At 51.1% G+C, this 13,134-nt stretch overlaps 1 protein-coding gene across 4 annotated transcripts in view; it reads left to right on the top strand.

Annotated features, from left to right (window-relative positions):
• The first annotated feature begins 9,877 nt into the window (after positions 1-9,877).
• Positions 9,878-13,134, top strand: part of Sema4d (semaphorin 4D) — a 109,888-nt gene continuing 106,631 nt past the window's right edge. For 2 of the 4 annotated variants that reach the window (XM_021180320.1, XM_021180319.1), the window contains exon 1: positions 9,878-10,128. The gene's annotated coding sequence lies outside the window, so the exon portion shown is untranslated. The remainder of the gene's footprint in view (positions 10,129-13,134) is intronic. The other 2 variants (XR_003834629.1, XM_021180322.2) reach the window with 1 other exon arrangement.

Raw genomic sequence — 13,134 nt, 5'->3', positions numbered from 1 at the left:
TTATCTTATCCCAGCAGCAATAGAAAAGAAACTAAAACACAGGAATGTGCTCTGAAAACCTCTCTCTCTCTCTCTCTCTCTCTCTCTCTCTCTCTCCCCTCTCTCATTCTGCTTTTGGCTTCCATAAGGGAAACAGGTCTTCTACACCTATCACTACCTCTATGAGATACTATGCTGCCATAGGGCTGAGCAACCATGGACTAAAGTCTCTGAAACCATGAGCCAAAAATAGATAGATAGATAGATAGATAGATAGATAGATAGATAGATAGATAGACAAACCTTCTGTCCATATAAGCTGACTGTCTCAAGTGTTTTATCACAGTAACAGAAAGCCTCTGAACACCTCCCAAGGGTGAACACTCTCAATGATTCATAGGAAAGCCCTTAGATGAGGTGCTTGTGGCCCCAAGAGAGCCAGGGAGAAGGGAGGAGCTGAGATCACCCACTCAGGGCTGTGACACAGGAAGAGCAGGGACAGACAGAGGCTGCCTCTCTTGGCTTGTCCCAGCCTGGAGCCTGAGACACATCTTGTTTAGAGTATGATTGAGGTTTATAGTCAAATAAACAGACCTCCAGTTTCACCTGGCAGGTACACGCCTTTAGTCATTAAGTAGTATTAGGGATGTTTAATTAATGTAATTATAACACAACAGGAACAAGGCCATCTGTGTCATGTCTAAAGAACACACAGAAACCAAGGAAACAAGCTGAGAAGTCCGTATTTTAAAATCTTGGAACACTGGAGAGAAGATATACTTCCATTGATAACGAGCCATGTAAGCAAGGGGATCTGGCTTCAATCCCCAGAACTTACGTAGAATAAACAAACAAACAAACAAACAAACATCTGGGCACAGTAGTGCACTTCAGTTCCCAGAACTATAACAGAGGAGACAGGCAGATCCTCAGGAGTTGCTAGTCAGCCAGCCAAGCTTGCCCATTCAGTGAGCTCCAGGCCACTGGGAGACCCTGGTTCAAAAAAACCCAAGCTACTTGAGAATCAAATCCCTGGGCGACTGTAGCTTCCAGACACATGCAGACACACACCCCATTCGTCCTTAGGTTCGAAGCTTCCTGGTGAGTCTAACTGTCCCATTGGGTCCCACCAGAACCCAGAGGCAGCCACCATCTTTTTGAGACAGTTTCTCTCATTGACCTGCAACTCAACAATTAGGCTCTGATCCTCTGGGATCTGCCTGTCTCTGTCTGACATCCCAGGACTGGGATTATAAACACGGGTGACGGCTGTGATTCTTGGTAACCTGGCCACATCTGGAATTAACTAAAACCTAAGAGGCTGGATACACCTGTGAGGGGTTTTTTCTTAACTCATTTGAAGAGCTAAGAAACCACTTTTTATTCTCTTAACACCAATCATACTCTTAACAAGATGTGTCTCAGGCTCCAGGCTGGGACAAGCCAAGAGGGGCAGCCTCTGTCTGTCCCTGCTCTTCCTGTGTCACAGCCCTGAGTGGGTGATCTCAGCTCCTCCCTTCTCCCCGGCTCTCTTAGGGCCCCAAGCACCTCATCTAAGGGCTTTCCTATGAAAAAACCACCTATGATCTTTTGAGGTGGGAAGATCCACCTTTAATCTGGGCCATAGTTTCTCGTGGTGACCTCTGTAAAGGACATGGGAGAAGGAAACTTTTGCTCTCCCTTTGTCTGCTTTCCTTTATTGGCAACTCCATGCCTTCGCTGACTACTTCTTTGGGATTCTGGTATAAACTGAAGAGCAGCTGAGACATCCTGTTTCATTCAGTGAACTACTACTAGACTCTTGGACTTTCTGTTGGTAAACAGCCATTGTTGGACTAGCTGGATCACATCCTGTAAGCCACTCTAATTATATATATCTTAGTTAGGGTTTTTACTGCTGTGAATAGACACCATGACCAAGGCAACTCTTATAAGGACAACATTTAACTGGGACTGGCTTACAGGTTCAGAGGTTCAGTCCATTATCATCAAGGTGGGAACATGGTAGCATCCAGGCAGGCATGGTGCAAGAGGAGCTGAGAGTTCTACATCTTCTTCATCTGAAGGCTGCTAGTGGAAGACTGTCTACCAGGCAGCTAGGACTAGGGTACTAAAGCCCACTCACACAGTGACACTCCTACTCCAACAAGGCCACACCTCCCAATAGTACCACTCCCTGGGCCAACATATACAAACCATCACAGTATACATGATTTATATATAAATACATATAATAAATAATTCTTATATAAAAGTAAATACATATACATACAAAAATACACATATACACATATATTACATATATATATATATATATATATATATATATATATATATACGATTTATATATACAGTTATATATATTCACTCTATCAGTCCTGATCTGTTCCTCTAATATGGCATGTGCCCCCCACGCTTAGCTTTTTACGTGATTTCTGAAGCTTGTACTTAGGTCCATATGCTTGCAGCACAAGTGCCTTACGGACCGAGCCATCATCCTACCCTGGCATGTGGTGCTTTCACTGGAAGCATGTCATTTCCTCTACTGTATCTGATCATGTGCGTGAAGAGTCTGGATTGAAGAGCGGCTGGCTTTCGAGCACAGAGGCTGGCAGAGTTTGCAGAGTTTGGCAGGAAAGACCACCCAGCCCCCACGGGAGTCACAGATAGAAGAGAAACCACAGGCTGTGGGGAAAGACGCTGAGGCCTTCCACATTTCTCTTCAAAGAAATGTCCTCTTCAAATGGCACTGTAATCCCACGTGGCAGCACGGCCCTACACTCGGTGTTTGTACTGGACAGACAACTGCAGCCTTTGTCTTGCTGGGGGCAGAGGTCAGCTTGGGGCAGTGTCTTCCAACCAGAAGAGTGTGTGTGTGTGTATGTGTGTGTGTGTGTGTGTGTGTGTGTGTACATGTGCACACAGTGCCTGTGGAAGCGAAGAGGGTAATTCACCAGCTACCATCTGCCTCAGTTTTCGAGACAGGGTCTCTCACAGACCTGGACATTGCTTAGTGGACTAGGCTGACTGGCCATCAAGCCCCAAACACCTCCACAGCCCTGGAATTACAACCCTGTGCTTTTTATATTTTATTTCTGTTCTTTTTAAACATGGATTTGGGGGAATTGAACTTCCACTTCTTGGATTGAATTATCACCCAAGCAGCTCAAAGATTTCTTTTTTTTTTTTTTTTTTTTTTTTATTCTGCGTGTGGGGAAGGGTATGTGCGTGTGTCCGTGCAGTTCAGAAGATGTCAGAGCCCTGGAGTCAAAGTTACAGGTGGTTGTGAATCACCGGATGTGGGTGCTGAGACCAGTCCTCAGGAAGAGCAGTGAGGGATCTTAACTGTGAGGACACCGCTCCAGCCCCCTGGCAGGATTTTTGACATTTTCTATAACAACCAAGACCCTGGAGCCTGGAGCAGGCCTTCCGTTGAGTCAGACAGGTCGTTCTTTATTGCTATCGTCTTTCTCTAGCAGACGCGCTTTCCTGTGCTCTCTCGAGGTGTGGCAGTGTTTTCTGATGATGTTAGAAGGCCGCCCCACAGAGAGCTGTTGCCAGTGGCTTCGCAGAGCGCTTACATCATTCCACGCACAAAGCAAAGACGAGTCTTAGCTGCTCCACGTGCTTGCCAGTGCTGGGGAGGGAAATTTTAGTTTTTAACATATATTTTTTTTGAGACCTGGTTTCAGTCTGTAGTCCAGGCTGGGCACGAACTTGTGTGATTCAGCTTCCCAAGTGCTGGGAGGCACAACCTGCTTAATTTCAGATATTCTGATCCGTGAGTATGTTCCCGCTATCTCTGTAACAGTGGGGGAGAGGTGGAGAGGAAGCTACAGTGTACTCATCATTATTGCATGATTATCTCCCTTCCTCAGTATAGATTGATTTATTTATTTTAGTATATGAGTACACTGTAACTGTACAAACGGTTGTGAGCCATCGTGCTGGGAATTTAGGACCTCCTCTGTTCACTCCAGTCACTTTGCCCAGCTTGCTCCGGCCCAAAGGTTTATTTATTATTATATTTAAGTACACTGTAGCTGTCTTCAGACGCGCCAGAAGAGGGCATCAGATCCCATTACAGATGGTTGTGAGCCACCATGTGGTTGCTGGGATTTGAACTCAGGACCTTTGGATGGCTCTTAACCGTTGAGCCATCTCTCCAGCCCCCCTTCCTCAGTATAAATGGTTTCTGACTGGTTACATACTCGCCCGGCGAGCGAGGACCCCACGCTTTCCTCACGTCAAGAGTCTTGTAACTCTGAAAAATCCTGAGTGGTCAACAGGTTGGACTTGGGTGCCAGTGGCCTTGAGCAGGTCAGCCTCTAAACAGAACCGGAGGGGACTAGAGGAAGAAGCGAGAGAGAGTCAGAGAGAGAAGAAGGGAGAAGCCCTAACAGTGACAGCACCTGGGAGACTTTGGATGGTAGCAGATGCTGCAAAATGACCACTGCCTATGGCCAAGATTCCTGTTTGAGGGAAAAGCCATACAAGTATTATGTGAGAAGCTGGAGGTCAAAGATACCCCTCCCCACCTCCTGCCGCCCTTGCCACCTCCTTTAGAAAAAAGTAACCCAGGTGTTGCTCTGTATCTGTACCTAGTGGCAGGATTCGGCCATACTGTAGGCCTAAGCAGAAAAGTTTTAGAAAACAAGTACCCTACCGGGAGACTGGGGGAACGTGGTAGGAGAAGGTGCAGAAAGAATGTAGGATCCAGAGGCTAGGGACGACAGCCATGAAAGGGTGCATGTGACATTGTGCTCCTGAAGTGACCGTGGCTCTAGTGGTCTGCACAAGACCTGTACTAAACTAAGCCAACAAGGCTGGTCAAAATCCTAGTTGGTAGTACTAATTGGACTGGGGGCCGGGTGAAGAGGGGAGCTGTCTAGGAGGAACAGGAGGCAGGAGGCAGTGCTGGGAATGACTGAGATTGTATAAGGAATTGTCAAAGAATAAACAGATAGGTTTACAAAATTGAATAAATATCCTTTCTCTGAGGAAGGCTTTCTTCCTAGGATCCACACAGACACAAAACCATAGACAGTCACATCTGTCACATGTTTAATGTTTAATGTTAACCAGTGGAAATCATGGCGGTTTCCATATGTCAGCTGCCGTCAGGCCTAGAACACTGGGTAGTTATTGTGACCTCAGAACAGGGACTTTCTGGCCCTGCTGCTCTGAGGAAGTGAAGAGACCACACTTAGCAACATTTAGATAACGGTTTCCCTTGAGCCTTGAGATGCCACCACCAAGGAACACCAAGCATAGCTCAGAGAAGAGAGGAAAACACCCAGAAGAAGTTTCAGTGGAAACTGATGTAAGTAAGCTCTAACTGCTGGGGAGAGATATTGGGGTAACATCCTAGCTGCTGAGTAGAGTTGGGGAACACTTAGCTCTGTTGGGTATCTTGGGAGGAAGTGACAATAGGTATCAGACAATAGACAAAGGGGGGGCGGGGGACAGGGAGGTCCCATGGCTCTGGCAGCTGGTGGCAGCTTCACCTTGAAGGTCAAAAAGGGCGATGCTAACTAAGCTGAGGTGGGTTTGCGTGAGAGCCTCCTCTCCTGTCCCCCGTCTTTGCCACAGTCACTGAGTCAGTTCTCCCGTGGTTGCACTGAAGCAAGACACAGCGCTGCTCTTTGGAAGATGAGAAAGAGCAGCTCTGTGACCGTGCTGTGTGCTCGGGGAGGTGGGAAGTACGACAGTAAGAGCCTGCTGAGGGCTAGATTATAGGCCTAAAGCTGATGTAGTTAGCACTCTGGGTTGACAGCTGAGATGCAGGGAGAGGGAACCAGCAGTGCTGTCAAGGGCAAGCAGCTCCCCTGGTCCTCCTTATACTCTGTTGCCAGGGCAGCTCTGAGATTCCCGGGGCACGCTTTAGGGAAGAGTCCTTCATGGCTTGGGAGGGAGGACAAGGGGGCCAGGAAGGTACCAGGAGCATCTGGAGGCCTCCGAGGGCACCCAGGGATGACGGACGCTTTGCTTGGGGAGGCTCCTCAGGAAAGGTAGATCCTGAGGTTGTGAGGGGAAGAGACATGGACAGGATGGGGGTGGCAGCTACCTTGGAGGTAAAATAATTTACCTGCTGTCTCATGCTGCTTATCACATCCGGAAGACATCTCCCGGGGACCAGGGAGACACGGTGCTTATGTGACAAGCAGAGAAATCAGGCTTCTATCCCTAGAATCCATGTTAAGAACAATAACCAAGCTGGTGTGGTTGTAATTAATTCCAGGCTGTGGAAGCAGAGACAGGTAGATTCCTTAAGGGGTTTTGGGGGCTCACCAGCCAACCAGCCATCCAGCTAGGCAGGCAGGCAGGCAGGCAGGCAGGCAGACAGACAGACAGACAGACAGACAGACAGACAGACTGGTCTACTCTGAAAGCTACAAGCCAGTAAGAGACCCTATCATAAACAGCAACAAAATAAAGATGGATGGTGTCTAAGGAATGACACTCAAGATTGTCCTTGGGCCACCATACATAGGCCATGCACCCACATCCAGGTGACCTCCTCCAGACATAGACATCTTATATTTCCTGAGGCAGATGCCAACCACTGCAGGTGGATAAGTATGTCTCTGTTCAGTGAAACAACCGTGGGTAACCATGCTGACCTGCTCTCCTGGCATGGGAGTGCCCCACTTAGATGCCTGGATACAGCCTCCAGCCAGCCTTGGGTACCTCCTACTTCACACCGTGATGCAGACGCCTGGAGCCCCAAGGCTCTGCATATCTGCTCAGGGGATAGTCCAAAGCCAAGTCCACTGAAGCTATCACACTTGGGAGTCTTTCTCCCTTGAGATTCAAACCTTATCTCTGGAGTTAGCTTGCTCAGCTAGACGGAGAGGATGCCAGCATTCTCATAGAAAGATGTAGAAAAGTATATAAATCTCTAAGAACTCGACATTTCTAGGCAAAGAGTATGCTTGAAGCTAGCTAGAGGGGAGGGTAAGCTAGTCAGAGTGGAGGCAGGCAGCCTTTGGTTCATTTTGTGATCATAAACTTATAATCAAGACAATGATACAATGTTGGCTGGAGAGATGGCTCAGTGGGTAAGCACTTGCTGCTCTTGCGAAGGTTTGGTTCCCAGCCTCCATGGAGAACATTCACAAGCACCTGTAAAACTCTAGCTCCAGGAAGCCTAACAGTCTCTGTTAGTCTCTGCAGGTTCTACATGCATGTGGTGGGCATATATATATATATATATATATATATATATATACATGCAGGCAAAACAAACATGCATATACTTAAAATCTTAAGCTGGGCAGTGGTGGCACATGCTTTTAATCCCAGCACTTGGGAGGCAGAGGGCAGGCAGATTTCTGAGTTCGAGGCCAGCCTAGTCTACAGAGTGAGTTCCAGGACAGCCAAGGCTACACAGAGAAACGCTGACTGGAGTTGAACCTAGAACTGTGGGCCCCAGAACAGCCATGCCATGGTCTCTCCTGAGCTCTGGGTTGCCCTCTCTCATGGGCCTAAAAACCAGGAGAGGTCTCTCCCTTATTGATGACCCTTTAGCTACAGTCCCCCCCGGAACATTCCCTCCTGCCCAGACAGTGTGTCTGAGGGCAGGCTCCCACGGGGGCAGTCAGCTCAGAGATCACTCAGAATCTCTCTCAATGGGAGCAAGCCGCTTTCACGTTTAATTTGCACCTTTATGTCCGGTTCTGTTGTTCATGATCCAACAGGGATTGTGCTCTAGGCACTTTGCAGCTGTGTGGATCCCACTGCCTTGTGCCTTGTGTACATAAGGATTTTCCAGGCTAGAGGCTGCTAGTGTCTCTGCTGCCCCCACCCCTATCCGCAGGATGCCGCTGGCTGCCCAAGCAAGGGAGCAATATTCTAGATGCGCATCTCCTATGAGGATAATTGAGAGTCTCTTTCATCTCTGTAACACTTACATTTATGTGTCAACATCCTAGGTGTATCTTCCTTCCTGGGATATAGGATGCTGTTAAATAAGCCTAGGACTAACCTGTCCCTGCAGCGTTGTGGTCCCTATAAGACCAAGACAGTGGTGGACCAACACTCAGAATCAAAAAAGAGGTTGGAGACACATCCTCTCTGTTTCTTTGTAATGGTCACCGTCACAGAACTGGGACGCAGAACTCAACAAACTTTACCCACTGTTCCCTGGCCACGGAATGTTCTTCAGGATAGATCTACCTGTCAGCGCTTGGCTCGGAGAGCTGAGTAGGTCAAGGCTGCTCACCTGTTTCTCTCATGGAACTCCTTAGAGAGCTGAGGCCCAAGGTCAACTTGGAAGCAAGCCTCCAGCTGAGTTTTGTCAGGTTCTAGATTCAATGCAGGTCATAAGCCCCCCTAGAGCACTGGTTCGAAACCTTCCTGATGCTGTGACCCTGTGAGACCGTTCCTACTGTTGCGATGGCTCCCCAACCATAAACTTAGTTTTGGTGTTACTTCGTTACTGTAATTTTTGCCCCTGTTATGAATTGTAATGTAAATATCTGTGTTCTTCAATGGTCTTAGGTGACCCCTGTGAAAGAGACCTTCAAATCCCCACCCTCAAAGGGTTCTTGACCCACAGGTTGAGAAACACAGCCCTAGAGCAAAGACAATCGACCCTCCTCTGGTTGGTTCTACTGTTTTGACCTTTAGTAGGCCTATTGTGCTCTCTGAGCCAGCACTGACTGGCACACCTAACCTGAAGAAGCTTCCTGGTTCTTTCTAGGACCTTCTTTCTATCCTTTAGGAGGGGCTTGCAAAGTTTAACTGCTGTCAGCTGCCTGCCTTCCCAACAGCCTCACCCCTGCTGGAAGCCCCTAAGGGCCTTCTGGAATTCAGGAAGCCATGAGTCTGCCTAGAGACTGGTCTTGGTCCATTTCTTGGTTCTTCCGGCAGGTTCATTTAGGAACTGGGTTTCCTTTTACGGAGGGACTGTGTCTCTGGGCAGCACTTCCCACCTGGCCAGTTACTGTGTGAACAGAGGGTCACTTCTCCCTTCAAGGGCAGAAAAGGACATGCCCTGTGGCTGCAGTGTGTGTGTACCCATGCAATATGCCATGAGGTCAACCCAGGTGTTGTCCACTTAGTTTTAGGAGGCAGGGTCCCTTACTGAAATCTGAGTCTGACTTTGGATTAAGTGAGGCAGGCTGGCCGGCCAGTGAACTCCATCCAGGGTTCCTCCAATAGTCTCTGCCTCAACACTGGGATTACAACAAAGCACCACTGTCTGGGGCTTTTTATCATAGGTTCTGGAGCACCAACCTCAGAAAGCATGTTAAGGACCTGGCTATGTCTACCCTTTGTACCAACCAACTTCGGAAGGCCCAGAATTAGTTAGAAGTGTATCTCATTGGGAGCTGCATACAGGAACCCTTGGTCCATAGGAAGAACCACCCACACCTTGCATTGAGAACCCCAAAGGGTCTATCCTAGATCATAAAGGTAAGAGCCCAGCATCTCTGGTGTCAACGCTGGTGACCCCAGAGCCTGGGGCACAGGAGACTTTTGGGGCCTGGACGAGCAGGTTGGATCATTAGGAGGCTGAAAGGATCGAAAGGCTCCTTTTGCTGGGAATCTCCTCTGTTTTCAAGAGACCAGACTTGGGTAGGAAAGAGTCCCTGGGGGTCAGGACCACGGGGCCTTGGGGGGGGGGGGGGGGGGGGGGGCAGGGTGAGGGGTGGGAGGTGGGGAGGAGAGGACGAGGGAGTTGGATGAAAGAGGAAGAGGTGGTGGAAGGTAAATGGGGAAGGAAAGGAAGGGAGGGAGAAAGGAAACAAGAGGGGAGCAGGAGAAAATGACTGGGGAAGGTGAAGACAGGGGCGGGGCGCGGGAGGGCAAGGAAGAAGGGAGAGAGGTTGGGGGTGAGAGGAGGGAGGAGGAGGAAGGGGGAGGGGCGAAGGGAGGGAAGAGACGGGAGGGGGAGGGGAGGAGGCGGGAAGGGAGGGAGAGGGGGTGGGGCCTGCGCGCTCGCCCCGCGCCCTCCTTCCCCACGCCGGCCTCCGCTCCCTCTCGCGCCGCAGCATCTCCGCGCGTCTCCCGGCCTCCCCGGCTCAAGCTCCTGGCGCCGTCCGCCTCTGTCGTCGCTGCCACCAACGCCGCCGCCATTCTTGGCGCGGAGCTGGCCTGGCCGGCCCCCGCCGTGAGCCGCCGCGGGTCGGACGCGCGCTCCAGGTAAGCGACTGGGCCGGCGCGGGAGGAGCGCGCGTGGGGTTGGGCAGGTGCGCGGAGCGCGGCGAGCCCCCGCGGTAAACCTAGGAACCCTGTTGGAGCCTCTCCTGCGACCCCCTCGGGGCTCCCAGGATCCCTCTCCGAGCTTCTTCCTCAGATTCTCCCACACCGCTAGGACCTAGTCTGCATTCCCACCTGGATGCCCCCGGACTCCCTCTGCGTTCGCATCAGGATCCTTTGGGTCCCCTCTGAGTCCCATCCGGATTCCTCAGCCCCCTCTACATTTCCACCGCGTTTCCCGGACCCTCTCTGCAGTTGCACCCCAGCCCGGATCCCTCTCCGGCGTCCCTTCCCTAGCTCCCGCCAGGCCCTGGCAGGCAGGTGGCTGGAGCAGGGACACGGGGCGGGCAGCGGATGCGACTTGACCAGCCAGGCCCTGCACGCTGGGACCCCCGGGTGCTGACTCCTTGAGCGGTGCCTCCCAGGTCAGGCCCGGTGCCCGTAGCCGGGCTCCCAGCCCCGGCCTAACCAGCTTCTATTTCGGTCTCCCAGGCCTTGGCTCGGGTGCACCGGATGTGGCGCGGTGCACTCAGACAGGTGCGGCTCGAGGGGCGGCCGCGGTGAGGTTGCCACCGCCGGGCAGTGGGCACTGCAAGGCGGTGGCTTCCTGGAAGATTCGGGCTGCGTTATTCTAGAACCGCCCGGAACCACCACCAGCTTTAGCTCGAGCTGCACCTGTTGCTGGCGCCCGATGATTTGCAAGGGACTGGTTCTGTTGGGGCTCAGCCAGTTATGGCTTGGGGAAAAAAATCAGCCAAAAAAATAAAACAGCGCTGAGCACGTAGCTGCCCTCTATATGTATTCGGTTTAGTCTCTCTGTGGGTGAATATGGAGTCTTGGCTTTCAATGAAGCATGTGGTGAAGGCCTGCCCCTACATACTGGGTCATTTGCCACATGAACTTGTCCTGCTTTTGTTTTGAAAACCCTCACTGTGTGGAGCACAGCCCAGGCCCGTGGGTGGCCCAACCTCTCACTGGACTCGGGGCCTGTAGCCAGCCATCTGACCCCGCTGTGGGTCTACCAGGAGCTACCAAACGGAAGTTTCCTTCCCAGGAGGGTGAAATGACACCAGCGGTCTGTCACTTCATATGTGCCCCTGGCGTCTGACTTGTCTCTTGTCTGCCCAGGCAGGCAGGGTTATTTGGGAATGTTTACAGTGTCCCAGAAGCAGGCAGCCTTGGGCAGAGGTGGGGGTAGATCCCGGTAGCGACTATAATGGCCTGATTGTCATTTTGACCGTTGCTGTCTGTGTGCATCACGTCAGAGCGATCATCTGCTGAGAAGTGGAATGGATAGAATAGTGAGCGGGGATGTTGGTGTGGGCAAATCTTGTCTGTCCTGACCGTAAGACTCAGTTAGGTCTGGCTGGTCCACACAGCAAGTAAACCAAAGAAACAGACACATGTTGCCTGTACCAGTTGTGGCATTGCCATTCTTGCACGATGGATGTGTGACCTGGAGCCAGGGCAAGAGTCAGAGGCTGCCTTCCTGTGATGGGCTTGTTTAAGTCTGTCTTCTGAAATGGAGCTGAAAGTCCCTCTGTCTATAGACTCCAATGACTTCTGGCTGTCATTGTGTGCCTTACAGAGACTCCTCCCCAGAGGTTGGAGTCTTGGCAGGTGATTGCCTGCCCTGGACTGAGGGATGAGGTGCCTGGTGTGGACCATGCTGCCTCAGGGATCCAGGGGTTCTGGGGCCAGGGCAGTGTGTCTGGTGACATCATCCACTTGTGGACAGTTGCTCCTCTAGGTTGTCTTTTATGGACAGTGTCCAAGGAGGCCTCTCCCACCCCAGGCATGGTGTGCGGTGGGCCAGGGCTATGGGAATGTGTGCTAATGGACAGCATGATCAATAATGCATCTCAAAGATCAATGGTTTTCTTTAGCCATTTGAGGTGCGCTTCTAAAGGGAGCCTGCCCTGGGAGGGCTTGGAAGGCTGAGGAGGGGGACAGTTTCCTTTGATTCGATTATGTTTAGGGTGAGCTTAGAGTCAGGGATCCTGGGTTTGAGCCCTTCAGAACATCTTCACTATACCAGAAGAGGATTTGGAATTTCCTCATTGTTGTTGTTTAAAGCAAACTGTTCCCTCGAGTTTGGAAAAGATCTCCCTCAGGCTCTCTGTTCCCTAGGCACCCAGGGAGCCGTAGCATGAGCTTGGTGGTCATGCCAAGGTGGTCTTTGGGGAAAAAAAACCCTGCTGCTAGAAGTAGCCAGCAGGGGGCAGATCCCCTCCCTTTCTTCCTCTCTTCCTCCCTCTCTCCCTACTTCAGATGGGGCCCAGGTTGCTCTCTGACCTCCTGTATCAGCCTCCTGAGTGCTGGGATTACAGGTATGGGCCACCACTACCCAGTTTACATCTCTCCAATGGTGATGGTCTCAGAAGGCCCACTAGATGGTAAGAGGTACTGCTGAGAGGTACCCATGGGATTTACCCAGGCTGAGAGGGAGGGTCCTTTTGGTTCTCTTGGCTAAGAGCCATCCCACTCTTGGCAGCTGCAGTATGAGCAGCCCATCTCTGCAATCTCAGTTGAAGACATGGCTGTCCCTGGGTGACTCGGGGTGTGGCCCAGAGCTAGGCTGGTCAGGCAAGGTCTTATGCATGTGTCGGGGAGAGGTTTGCTGGACCACGGTGCAATTCTCTTGTCTGGAGGACATGCAGAAAGGGGTGGCAATCTCGTAGGAGGTACAGGTTAACCTGGTCTGTCAAGGGGTGACCGGAAGAAACATAGAAAGAAGTGGCAATTTGTTAGGAGATATGAGTTACCCTTGTCTGTCTAGGGGTGAGCTGCTGGGCCTTCCCCAGAACAGATACCAAGGAAGCGGATTTGGGGGAAGAGCCAGGTGTGGTTGTTTTGCTCTTGGAACCTTGCTTTCCAGCTGTGCTCTTTCCTGAGTCCCTTTTGTGCTCACCTGGGATGCCACACCATGGCACATCTGTTGCTACTGAC

Source organism: Mus caroli, chromosome 13, assembly GCF_900094665.2.
Source record: "Mus caroli chromosome 13, CAROLI_EIJ_v1.1, whole genome shotgun sequence".
NCBI classification, from domain to species: domain Eukaryota; kingdom Metazoa; phylum Chordata; class Mammalia; order Rodentia; family Muridae; genus Mus; species Mus caroli.
Note: the sequence above shows the minus strand (reverse complement) of the source record. Positions and strands in the feature narration are given on the sequence as shown.